This window comes from Rattus rattus, chromosome 9, assembly GCF_011064425.1.
Source record: "Rattus rattus isolate New Zealand chromosome 9, Rrattus_CSIRO_v1, whole genome shotgun sequence".
NCBI lineage: Eukaryota > Metazoa > Chordata > Mammalia > Rodentia > Muridae > Rattus > Rattus rattus.
In genome coordinates this window covers 42,276,426-42,288,664 of record NC_046162.1, presented here as the reverse complement: position 1 = coordinate 42,288,664, position 12,239 = coordinate 42,276,426, and positions in this window count along the sequence as shown.

Below are 12,239 nucleotides of genomic sequence, written 5' to 3'. Positions count from 1 at the left end.
GCATGTTCAAGAGAGCTATGGATAATATGTAAATAAGGATTAAGATCTTGAGTTGCTGAGATGGCTCAGTGGGTGAGCAGACTTGCTGCCAAGGCCAATGGCTTGAGTCATATCTCCAGGGTCCACATTGTCCTCTGACCTCCACACCTGTGCAGTGGCATGTGCACGTCCTGCCCCAGATAAGTAAATGTAATAGGATGATGATGACGACGGTGATGAAGAAGAAGAAGAAGAAGAAGAAGAAGAAGAAGAAGAAGAAGAAGAAGAAGAAGAAGAAGAAGAAGAAGAAGAAGAAGAAGAAGAAGAAGAAGAAGAAGAAGAAGAAGATCTGGATGGGTATTCTTTAAGCCATGGGGCCAGCATGGCACTAGAACTCTGTAGCCTTTTCAGGCCATGTATCTGCTCTACCCCGAGGGCTGAGCCTTGGAGTCCATGCTTGCTAAGTAAATGTCTTGCTGCTGCTTCCCTTGCACCCAGTGGAGGAAGAATTGAACACATATCAGGGTCTCTTTCCTGTAGCTTGTAGTTATGACCTGCTCACTGCTGCAAAGTGCCAGAGTATGTTGGAAGCCAGCTTATCTGTCCAATGGTGAATTAGGCTGCTGTTAGAATCAGGCTAGATATCAGTGCTCTACTCTTAGGAGCACTTACTTTGTTTTCCTTGTTTGATTTGCTTCGGCTGGGGAAATGTAAACAGAAGTGTGTCTGTTTTGAGCAGACGTCTTTGCCACACTCTTCTTCCCTTTGCCCACGTGAGCGACTGGTGGTGCTCCAGATAGTTAATACTTTGTCTTCCTGGGTCCTTGACTGAGGGCAACATGGCACCGAGTCTTTACCAGTCAGTGAAGAACACAGCTGGGAATGAGAGTCTTTGCTGTCTGGAGCTTTGAGTTTGGTGTTTTATTAGCACAGCCGATCTGAAATCATCCTGACCGTGAAGCCACAATAGCCATGGAGTCTTCAAAGTTTCCATTGTTCCCAATGTGGACCAGACTAGTGTTACTTCCAAAACAACGGGGGCCCTGGGAAGCCTGTCAGGTTGATATGTTGATGAATTCTTATCACCAGGAGATAAAACAAGCATGGGTGACAGTAATCTTCATTTCCAGAAGTGGGAGTGGTGTACTCTCCATGAACGTGACGTCCTCCAGCCAAATCTCAAGAGTTTCAATAACATTTAATACCTTTTGGTACCTGCTGTGCAATGAGAACTGATCTAAGTCCTACTTATCTGAACCCATTTAATCTTTATAATCTAGGAGGTGAGAACTGTCATTCCCATTTCACAGATGGAGAAACAGATGCACTAGAAGACTAAGTTACTTAGCTGAAAGCACACAGCGAGGAGCCCAACCACCAGAACTCACTCTCTTTATTTCACTTACTTATTCATTTCGACCATATTTCTTTTTGTTACATTTCTTATTATTTTAAATTTTATTCAATATTGTTTTATTATGTTCTTTCCCCTCCCCCAACTTCTCCCAGATCTTCCCCACCTCCCTCCCCAAAACTTCATGTTCTCTCTCTCTTTCTGTCTCCAAAACATAAACCCAAAATCAACAAAACAACCCCCCCAAAGACAGAGAACAAAATTATAAAACAACAAAACACACACACACACACACACACACACACACACACACACACACACACACACACACACACCATGGAGTCTGTTTTGTGTTGGTCAGCAACTCCTGAGGATAAGGCCTCCCTGGGAGTGTGGTGGATATACCCAGTGTCACTCCCTGGAGAAAAGTGATTTCCCTTCTGGTAGCAGATGTCAATTGCAAATAACTTTTAGATTGGGGTGGGACTTGGTGTCCACACATTCTCCCCCTCCCCTCCACTTCTCGTGCAAGGATTTTGTCTGGCTTAAATTTGTTCAGGTCTTGTGCAAGCGGTCAACTGTTTATGAGTCCATACACTGTTTCCTTGGAGTCATCCATTGCCTCTGGTTCTTACAATCTCTCTGCCCCCTCTTCCCCATAGATCCCTGGGCCTTGAAGGGGAGAGGTTTGATGAAGACATTCCATTTAGGGCCGCACATCGTCCAGTTGTAGGTCTCTGTTCTCATTCCCATCTACTGCAGGAAGAAGCTTCTCAGATGAGGACTGGGTGAGGCGCTGATCTGGGTTCTAGCTGAGCGCAGCGGCTGTGGGGTCCCGGTAGATTGGTTCTGTAGGTTAGTGGGATGTCACAAAAGAATGGAGGTGGGCTAAGAGGAGTGGCTGGGGGAAGCAAGGAAGAACGGGGGTGCCTGGGTCTGTGTGAGAGGCGGAGTTCCAAAGAGATGGAGGTGGCTATGAAGACAGTCCACTCTCTTTTAAACTCTAGGGAAACAGGTCAGGACGGGTGCATGTATTCACATTCAGGTGTTGATATGTGCAGCGTGTGATGCTTGGTCTGGAGTAACTCTGTCACAGGGCAAATGAAATGATGCCCTGGAGTTCTGGTGAGACATGTTGGCCAAACTGTGTAGGGTGCGTTCTCCTGAGGTCAGTGGCGTTTAGAGGGCAGGGGCTTCCTGGGCTGGAGGAATATGGTTGATGGTTTTAATGGTGTGGACACTGGATGGAAGGATAGCTTCTATAGAAGGCAGCAGCCCTTGGGAGAGCCTATAGAATGACCTGGAGAGTGTTGGGCAGACAGAGGTGTAAATTTCAGCCCACCCTTTTCCGACAGCACCACTCAGCCTGTGACTGCAGCTACATACTGATCATGTAGCCTTCATGATTTCATTTTTTTTTCCAAGTGGAGCAGAAACTCCTGAAGGCAGGTCCACGTGCTTCCTGCTCTGGCCTCTTTCACCCTGATTTGTCCAGTGGAAAGCAGAATCCTACCTGAGTCTATGGCTCTGCGTAAACGCCATGTTCCTGCTGCATAATCCTGGTAGCACATCTGCCAGGGGATTCCCTGCAGCAGCAGGGACATTGTTTCCCAGTCAGTGGTTGCTACAGGCCCTGCCAGATGTGCGTGGGTCTTGTTTGATTCTTATCCACTGTGGTTTCCCAATAGGCAGAGGTCTTTTGCTCACCCTCTTTTATCAGTGTGAGAGTTTCAAAGCATGTGATGAGGGTACCACTTTGTCTCAGCCATGGGCAACTGACGAGGTCAAGTCTTCTTTTTTGTTTGTTTGTTTGTTTCTGTTTTTGTTGTTGTTTTTATTACTAAGGAGCAGAGTCCAGCTGCTATTGTAGAGTCAGATGATCTACCTTACAGTCTACCTTACAGTCTACCTTACAGTCTACCCTACAGTCATTTCACACAAGGATTCCTTTGTTTATCGACATAGGAAGATGCACTAATAAAATATCTATCTTGAAATAAAAACAATTCCAACTCACCACACTCCTTCATTTCTAAGGCACTAATGATTGAAAGAGGCTTAATAAAAATGTTTTAGGAATAAATAATCCCTAGGACATTAGGCATAGATTAAAATGTAAAATCCATTCCAACCTAAGAAAAACCAAAAAGTAAGAAACACATCAGGGCAAGTCTTAGACAGCAAGATATTTTCATTACAGAGATGTTTGCTGGGCTGACTCCTGACTCATGAAACATTAAGCAAATCTTTTTTTTTTTCATTATAAAGCAATTAGTCATAGCCTCAGACTAATGGCCGGATGCAGTTCCGCAGTCAGCAGCTGTGGTTCTGAGAACATTAATTCCTCTGGTCTGCCTTGGCTCCTGGAGGTCATTTACCACCAGCTCATTAGTCCCCAGCATGAAGAAATCGTCTCGCAGGTACAGCTACCAGCTCAAGTTCCTGCAGCCGGCGTTGAGCACATCTGGACCTAATCTGTGCCAATCCGTTTTCTGCTTGCACAGCCCTCTAGGTGCCTTTGTCCTTGTTCCCTGCCACTGCCTGGGACAGTTCCGGAGAGCAGTGACCAGCCTTCTGTGTTGGGTGTGGGGGGGCCTCATTTCTTCAGCTAGCGCAGATGGTCAGTTCCTTCTGTTCCTGGAGGATGCTAACCCCTTTCTCCCCTCCAGGTTTGCCCTTTTACACTCACATGGACACCCAGTAACACAGGCAGAATGTGGGAAGGGAAGTCATTCTTGTCTAGGTTTGTTGTTTGTTACCTGGACCAGTGACCACTGAAGCCATTTAAAATCTTGGAGGAGAAACAGGAAAGTCAGGAAGTTGAGTCCCACTATGAGATTTAAGGAGCTCAAGGTGAGCCATGTAGCCTATCCTGCTCCCTGGGGTTGGGGCCGGCACCATTGACCCGTACTGGAGTGAATGGCACTTCTGGAGATGCCATTTCGGCAACAAGTCCTTTCGAGGAAGGCTTTTAACCCTTCTCCACCTTGCATCTCTCTTCACCTGAGAAAACTTTACCTGACTGAATGTATATAGGTGTATAGGTATATAGAATAGGTATGCAGAGTAGATGTTTGTGGACAATTTAAAGACATTTACTTCAGGGCTGGGCATGGTGGTGCAAACCTTTAATCCTAGCACTTGGGAGGCAGGTGGATGTCTGTGCGTTTGAGGCCAGCCTGGTCTACAGAGTGAGTTCCAGGATAACCAGGCTATCTATAGAAGGACTCTGTCTCAAGACAGTTAGACAGACGAACAAGAAATTTATTTAAAGACAATTACTTGTTACATATACACACAATTTTACCTTTATCAAATCAAATGTGAATCCTAACGAGACAGATGGGTTTGTCTAACAAAACCCACCCAAACATACTGATTTGATATTTACACGCGAAAAAATGTTAGGAAACCATCCCAAGTCTTTGTTTTCCATAATTCTACCATTATATTTTTATGTGCAGACGACTTTGTATGCACAATCAAAACACTGCAGTTCATAACATACACATCTGAGCCTTGGTAGTTTAGGTCTTGGTCATTGGCATTGTGTGCTGTGGAAGGGCACGCAGTTCAAAGCAAACCTGGCTGTGTTCAGAACCAAGGCTGAAGTGAAGTTGTGCAATGTGACAATCGCGGGCAAGCATTGCCAGAAGCACCTCAGCTCCATTGTGTACTTGATGTTGAACTAAGTTTTGAGCTTCCAGAAACCTGTTCCAGTTTTGATTTTTTTTCTACCTTCAAATTTAGTAATGTGACAGACATGTGGAGTTTGCAATGCATAGCTTAAGAAATTTTACTTCACAGCACCTGAGGATTTTTTGGTTTCCGGCTGTGTCATTATAGCCTCCTACCTCAGGAACAGCCAGCTGTGGGTGGCTCATTCCTGTAACCTCAGCACTTCTGATGCAGAAACATTAAGGTTGATACAAGTTCGAGGCCAGCCTGGTCTACACGGCATGTTCCAGGTCAGCCTTGGCTATGTAGCCCAATTCTACTTCAAAAACAACAAACAATAATCCCAGAGGAACTCAAACAGAGAGAAGCAATTTCATTCCTAGGGCGAGAATCAAGAGCTCGTCTTAAGTCGATGTGGCTCCTGGTGTAGCACTCAGAGGGAACAGTGGCCCTGGATAACCTTAGTGACCTCTAGCATCTTTCGAGCCCGATTTTGCTCAGTCATTTGTCAGGAGTAGTGTGTCTTTCCTCTTTCCCCATCGGCCAGAGCTTAGTAAAACGCCGGTCCCCAGAAGTCATCCCGAGAGCATGCTTGACTTCCAGGGAGGTTAATGAGCCCCTCATCACCCAGATCCATGCTTCAGCTTGTGGTTCAGAGAACCTCATTGGTTGCAGTGATGCTTAGATGGAAGAAGGTTTGTCCTTGCCATCTGTGCTCAGAGCAGGTGATATTCAGGTAAAGCCACACCAGACCACAGTCTACACCGGCTGCTTTGGGTAAGGCACAGTGCAGGTTCACAGGAATGGGGAATATGATGGCTTCTATTGACCCAGGCCACTTGGAGTCTCAGAAGCAAGTCACAAAAACAAGAAGTTCAATATCAAGCTAGCATTAGGAAGCGCCAGAGGAGGCCAGTGCAGCCATCACCATGCTCGGGCAGGCCACGTTGCCTGCCTTTGTTTCCTTTCTATATGTTTATGATAGGGACAGAGTCATACCCAGCGGGCTAGAGAGATGGCCGGGTCAGGAACAGCACTTGTTATTCGAGCGTGAGGACTTGAGTTCAAGATCCCAACAGCCTATAAAGAGTCAGGCAAGAGTGCATGTGGCAGCAAATCTCACGCCTGATATCCTGCTCTGGGTCTGGCAAATGCAAGCATAGGCACATGCACCCACATGTTCAGGAACATGTGTGCGTGTGTACACACACACACACACACACACACACACACACACACACACACACACACACACACACCCCTCATACTCAGCTCATGAAGCTTTTGCGAGTCCAATGAGATAGTATGGATGAAGTGTAGATACCAACCTGGAATGTTCTATGCCTCCAGTTAAGTACCCATGGCACTAGAACCACAGCGCCACCTGCCAGGAAGTGTATAGACTGAGTTTTCTGTAGGAGCTTGGAAGTGATGGGTTAGGCTGGGCTTTAGACAGGGAGGGACTGTGGAGGCTGAATGGCGCAACTGTGATATCTATTGTTCTTTTTTTTTTTTTTTCTTTTTTTGGAGCTGGGGACCGAACCCAGGGCCTTGCGCTTGCTAGGCAAGCGCTCTACCACTGAGCTAAATCCCCAACCCCGATATCTATTGTTCTTACCCAGTACCCCAAGACTGCTAAGTAAGTGGACAAGATGGACAGTGCAGGTGGCTTGGGCAGAACAACGGTGGAGGAGGAGTGTAGGCAGCACAGTGAGAATAGATGAAAAGCCTTCCGGTCCCCGTGATGACGGAAGATGGGTCCCAGGAAAAGAGGAAATGTGCTATGGGCTAAAGACGCAGAGCTGAAGGCTGGGGAATCTTTCAGCAGTGTAGACCATCAGGAGGCTGGGGAAGGACCAGGATGGTTGATGATCAGGGAGTAGGGATGAGGGGCACTTCTGACCTTCCAGCTAAGAGAAAGGGACTGGCTGGCAAACAGAAGGAGGGATGGGAGGGAGGCCTAGACATTGAGGGCAGACACTCAGAGAAGGAGAGGGTGAGGACAAGAGATAATATCAGATTAGAGGACCAGAAGAAGAAGAGGCCTTTTACAGCCTGGGGACGGCCAGTCAGGGTGCTTAATTCAGACAGATCAGAGACAGTCCCAAGACAAGCTGAGAGAAGGATTTGCTGTCCCTATGTACAGACTCAGGGAGGCAGAGGTGGACCTCAGAGAGATACAGGGAAGATGATAAGAAGGGGCAGCTGTGGAGAGAGAGAGAGAAGCAGCTGCTGGGGATGAAGGTTCGGAGGCTTGTTTAAGAAAGAGAGTTTCAGTTTGCGAGGTGAGGAAGCTCTGCAGAGATGGTGGCTGCAGATGCCAGGTATGTGAATGAATGGAAGATGACCCAACTATGCACTTGAGGTGGTTAGGATAACCAGGTTTAGGCTCCCTAGGTCTTATCACCATCTAAAAATGAGAACAGGCCCTTGGTGTCCTGTGAATCAAAGCTAAAATGGCGTCCATAGTAGAGGAGTGTGGTAAGGAATAGTTTGCTAAGCCTGGCTCTCATGCCTGGATTAATCATGTGACGTGAGTAACTGTTTAATACCTCGGTGCCCCAGGTTTCTCCTCTGCAATTTAAGTGTGACAGCCTTTGCTCACCCCTGCCCATGGTGGTTACTGGGCCTGAGAGGGAGGTGTGGAGAAGCTCTTTGGTAGCACTTCTGCAGAGTGGCTGGGAGTTCCTCTGCTCTGATGACTCCACTCTGGTCCCAGCTTTTGTACTTCTCCAGGCGGAGCTGCCGTGGCTGAAAAAAAAAAAAAAAGAAATAAAAAGGAAAGAAAAGGACATGACTGTCCTTCGGTGCGGTGGAAGAGAAAGTTTATTGTAGATAAAGGGGGAGCATAGACAGAGGCAGACATGTCTGGGAGAGCCAGCGTGGTTGTGACCCTGAGCCATATGGAGAGGTGGGGTGAGGGGTGGCAGAGAGGGAGCGAGGGAGGAGAGAGGGGAGCCAGATGCAGCAGCCAGGAGGCCAAAGGTACAAAAGGGGTGGGTAACCAAAATGTCTGGATTATATAAAAAAGAGCCAGGGGTCAGGCCCACCCACTTTGATATGTTAAATAGGCATCTCAGCCATTTATCCAGGGTTTGAAGTGTAATATAATTTACACCCCACTGGCTTCCTAGCGACCGTTGCTTAGACGGATGACCTCTGCAGAATGTTTGAGGGTGCGGCCTTGCATGTACTCCCTGGTGGACTTTCTTGGGCAGGATCTGGGCAGGAATGGGCTCGTTCTAGTCACCCACTGCGTATGATGGATGAACCTGCTTCCTAGTACTTAGGATGGCACTGGGGGAGGCAAGAAATTAGCACACGTAACGGTTTTTTTGTGTTCTATTGTTCACTAAGGGACCCCAGTCAAGCAAGACTGGGCCTTGGAAGACCTAGAGACCACCAAACCTAATCTCTACCCCGGGTCTGAGTACACAGGGACCCAGAGTCCCAAAGGGGTCAGGGCCTCCAGACAGGACAGGTGGCTCAGAGGTCCCAGTCCTTTGGAAACATGGCATCTTCAGGACACTGGGCTTTGCATCTCTGGCTGTGACAGTCCTTTATGGGAGCTACTCCTCAGACATACAGGAGAGATGGTTTGGAAAGTCCGAGATCCAAAGCCTGGTTCAGGCTGGACCGGGCTACAGGCTGCTAAGTGCTCCTCTGCCCTGGCATGGCTGGGGGTGGGGCATTGGCTGTGGTTTCTGAAAAAGGGCAAAAATGATGGGAAAAGCTTTGGGATCCTCTGGGAATCGGAGCCGTGGCAACAGCAGCTGCTGCCATTGCTGCAAATGTTTCCTTGAGTGCCAGAGTATGCCCAGAGCCCATCCCTGCCGTACGCCAGGGGAGGGGCGAGGACCCTCACAGAGGCAGTGAGGCCGGCCATTCTTACCACACAGCAGCCTGGCTCTCCCACAAAGAACAGCTCCAAGGCACTTGCTCCATTTGGGGTGTGCCTGCACCTAGCTGGTAAGTCCTTCTCATGGCCTGATGGCTCCCCACTGTCCAGCCGTGTGTGCTTCTGCTGGGCTCTGAGGGCCTCGATTACCCCATCTGAAAACTGGGTGGTACAGCAGCTGCCTCAGGGATTTCTGGGAGGCTGAAACACCAGTACTGCACACTTAACCTGGCTGTCTGTAGGCAGTGGGTCCCTGAGAGAGGTGGTGGTCAGTTGGCTTATGTTGACTTCTGCAGCAGGAGCGAGAGATTGCAGCTGCTGCAGAGCCCAGAGGTTGAGCATCTCTGGAGGCCTGTGCACTGGCTTCTCCATGCAGAGGTGCAGGGCTGGGCGGGGCAGCCTGGGTTCTTGTTCTGGGTCTTCCGTGTTCTTAGCAGTTCCCTTTATCCTTCATTTCTCTGTAGGAAGCCCCACTCAGTTCTCTGTCTTTCTTAAGTTGGTGCTTGGGTCCGGCAGAAATGGGTGTGATGTGGCTGGCTATGTTTCCCCAGTTTCTCAAAAATCGTAGGCAGCCAGAGGGAGATGCTCTCAAGGTCCTAATGGGAGGGAAGCTTTGGGCCCTGAGGCAGATGGGAGAGGCACCCTCAGAATGTCCCCATGGCCTGGAGAGAAAGGAGGGATAGCCTCCCCTGCAAAGCCAGATTGAATACCACCCACTGACAAGGAACAGCAGACCCAGGGTTAATGTGGGTCTCTGTAGGCAGGATTTTCAAGACAGCTCTTGAGTGTATATGGGGACATGGCCCTGGCATAAACCAGAGCTTCCACCTCCATCAGATCCAATAGGTGTTTGCCTAAAACAGGGCCGAATTCCCCAGATCGCTGTAACACTTAACTTCTGTGACAGGGGCATCATATAGGGATCGTGTTCACGGCACACTTCAGGCCTAGCTATGCCAGCCTGTCTTGCCCCTGTTCCTTTCCTTTCGTTGCAAATGTGCACCCCTAGCCCTGTGTGCTGCCATAGTAACCGTCTCACCCTTAAACTGGGAGAAGCTTGGTTGTCAATGCGGAGCTGGAATGATGTGGGCTGCATCCTGGTTCCTGTTTGGTTGGATTGGGATCAGCTCAAGGAAGAGGCAAAGACCCAGCCATTAGGATGCCTTTATTCTTGGGTTTGCAGCCAGCGTATCCACAGGGCAATCATGGACACTGGAGAGAGAGAGGCGTGGGATGTATACATTGTCTGTGCTTTGCTTGGGGTTTGGGGCATCTTAAGACGCTTGCTTGCTTCATCAGGAGGGTTCTTGAGATTTGGAGTGTATGTCTGGTTCCAGGAGTAGGAGTGCCTGGTCTGATCAGCCCCAGGCCTCACTGTGGAGTTCGGGGCCATGTTAAGCATGTGAGCAGTAGTAGCCCTGGGCATTCCAGAGAGATGGCAGAGTGCTAGAGATGCTCTCAATCAAATCCCGGTTTCCTCCTGACCACTGTGTGCCGTCAGGGAAATAACACAACCTCTCTGGGCTTCGGCTAATACACCAGTGAAGGAGTTACCTCTTAGAGATGTGAGAATTAAGTGAATTTTGGTGGATGTTTGTGTTATATGTAGCATGTGCTCAAACATGCTGGCCAATCTTATTCTCATTTGACTCCCGTGCCTATCATTTATTTATTTTAATTGATTTTTATTGTGCTTGGAATGGAAGCCAGGGCTTCATTTTACCACAGAACCATATCCCCATCCCTGCTGAGCTTTTATAATTACCACACTCTCCTCAGACTATGAACGGTCCTGGGCAGGAAGCTGTCTCCTGAAAGCCTACACCAGCACCGTCTCCTTGCTTCCGAGGCTCCTCACGGCTTCCTGTTGTCTGTCCAATTATGCTCCCATTCTGTTTCCTGGCCTTCAAGGCCCACAGCTTCTGGTCCTGTTGTTGTTGTCTCCTGTCTGATCCGCAGCACAGTGTAGATGGAGCTGAGCGATGGGCCAAGCAAATGAGGAGAGGTCAGAAGGGGGCATCTGTGCCTGGGAGCGCTTTCTGCTGCAGTGACTCAGGATCAGACAGCCTCAGGTGCTCCTGAGAGCAGACCAGCAGGGGAAGCAGCCATGCTCTGACAGTCACAGGCTGGGACTGGTCAGGCCTTAGCCTTTTTTTTTTTTTTTTTTTTTTTTTGTGGCTGTGAGCATTAGTCCACAGCAGATCCATGGGCCTGGCCTGGCCTTGTACTCGGGGTTTGAACTTTCCCTTGAAAACTCAGGACTCAAGAGACCTCTCCCACTTCTGTCAGTGGCTGCTTTCCAGAGTGCAGACGCAGCTGGAATGTTCATTTCCCTAACCAACCGTGAACTAAGGAGGAAGAGAGCCTATGTCTGATGACTTTTATTTCTCTCACAGAGTCCAGTACTACCTTTCCTTTACTAAAAATATGTTTTAAAATGTCTTCTTTGAGAATGTTATACACGAATCAATGTTTGATCCTATGCACCCTCTTAACCTTCTTAGCCTCAAGCTACCCCATGTCACCCTCTCAACTTCACGTCTTCCCCCCTCCTCCCTTTCCTCCTTCCCCTCCACACTCCTCCTCCCCTCTTCTCCCTTCCCTCCCTGTTCCTCCTCCTCCCCCTCCTCCTCCTCCCCACTCCCCCTCCTCTTGAATGAAACGAGTATAGACATAATGTGCATGGGTATAGGAACATCCATTGGAGTACAGACAACCTGCAGGGGCTACACTTCTGAAGAAAACTGACTTTTTCCCTCTCACAGCCAACTACTACCAATAACTCCTAGCCCTCCCCAATCCCCCAAAGTGTGGATTCGACTGATCTTGTACAGGAAACCACGGCTGCTGTGAGTCCCCGGTGCAGCGATCCTGTCCTGTCCAGAAGGCATTGTTTCACAGTGGTCCGCATGGACCTCTGGCCCTTCTTCTATGATATTCTTTGAGGCTTGGTGGGGAGGGACACATCAAGGCTTTCTTTAGGCAAAGTCTCTGCTGGGCAAGAGGCCACAGGGCATGAAGGAAGCAAGCAGGTGGACAGAGACAGTTGGCCGACAAGGCGGACTGTGCTGAAAGGGTTATCAAGATGGAAAGGTCACTCTGAAGGTTCAGGGGTGACGGGGCTTGGCTGAGGTAGGAATAGTCATGTTGGATCCTGAGGGGAGGTGGCACTTGAGAAGTGGGAAGAGGAGGATGCAGTCTAGGTGGAGGCAGGTTGGGAGTGAAAGCCTTTGGTTCAGGAGAGACCTGGGCACCAGGGAGCAGGATAGCCAGCAGGTGGAGGAAGAACATGGGAGTGGAGTGAACTCACCTGAACAGCCAGTTTACCTC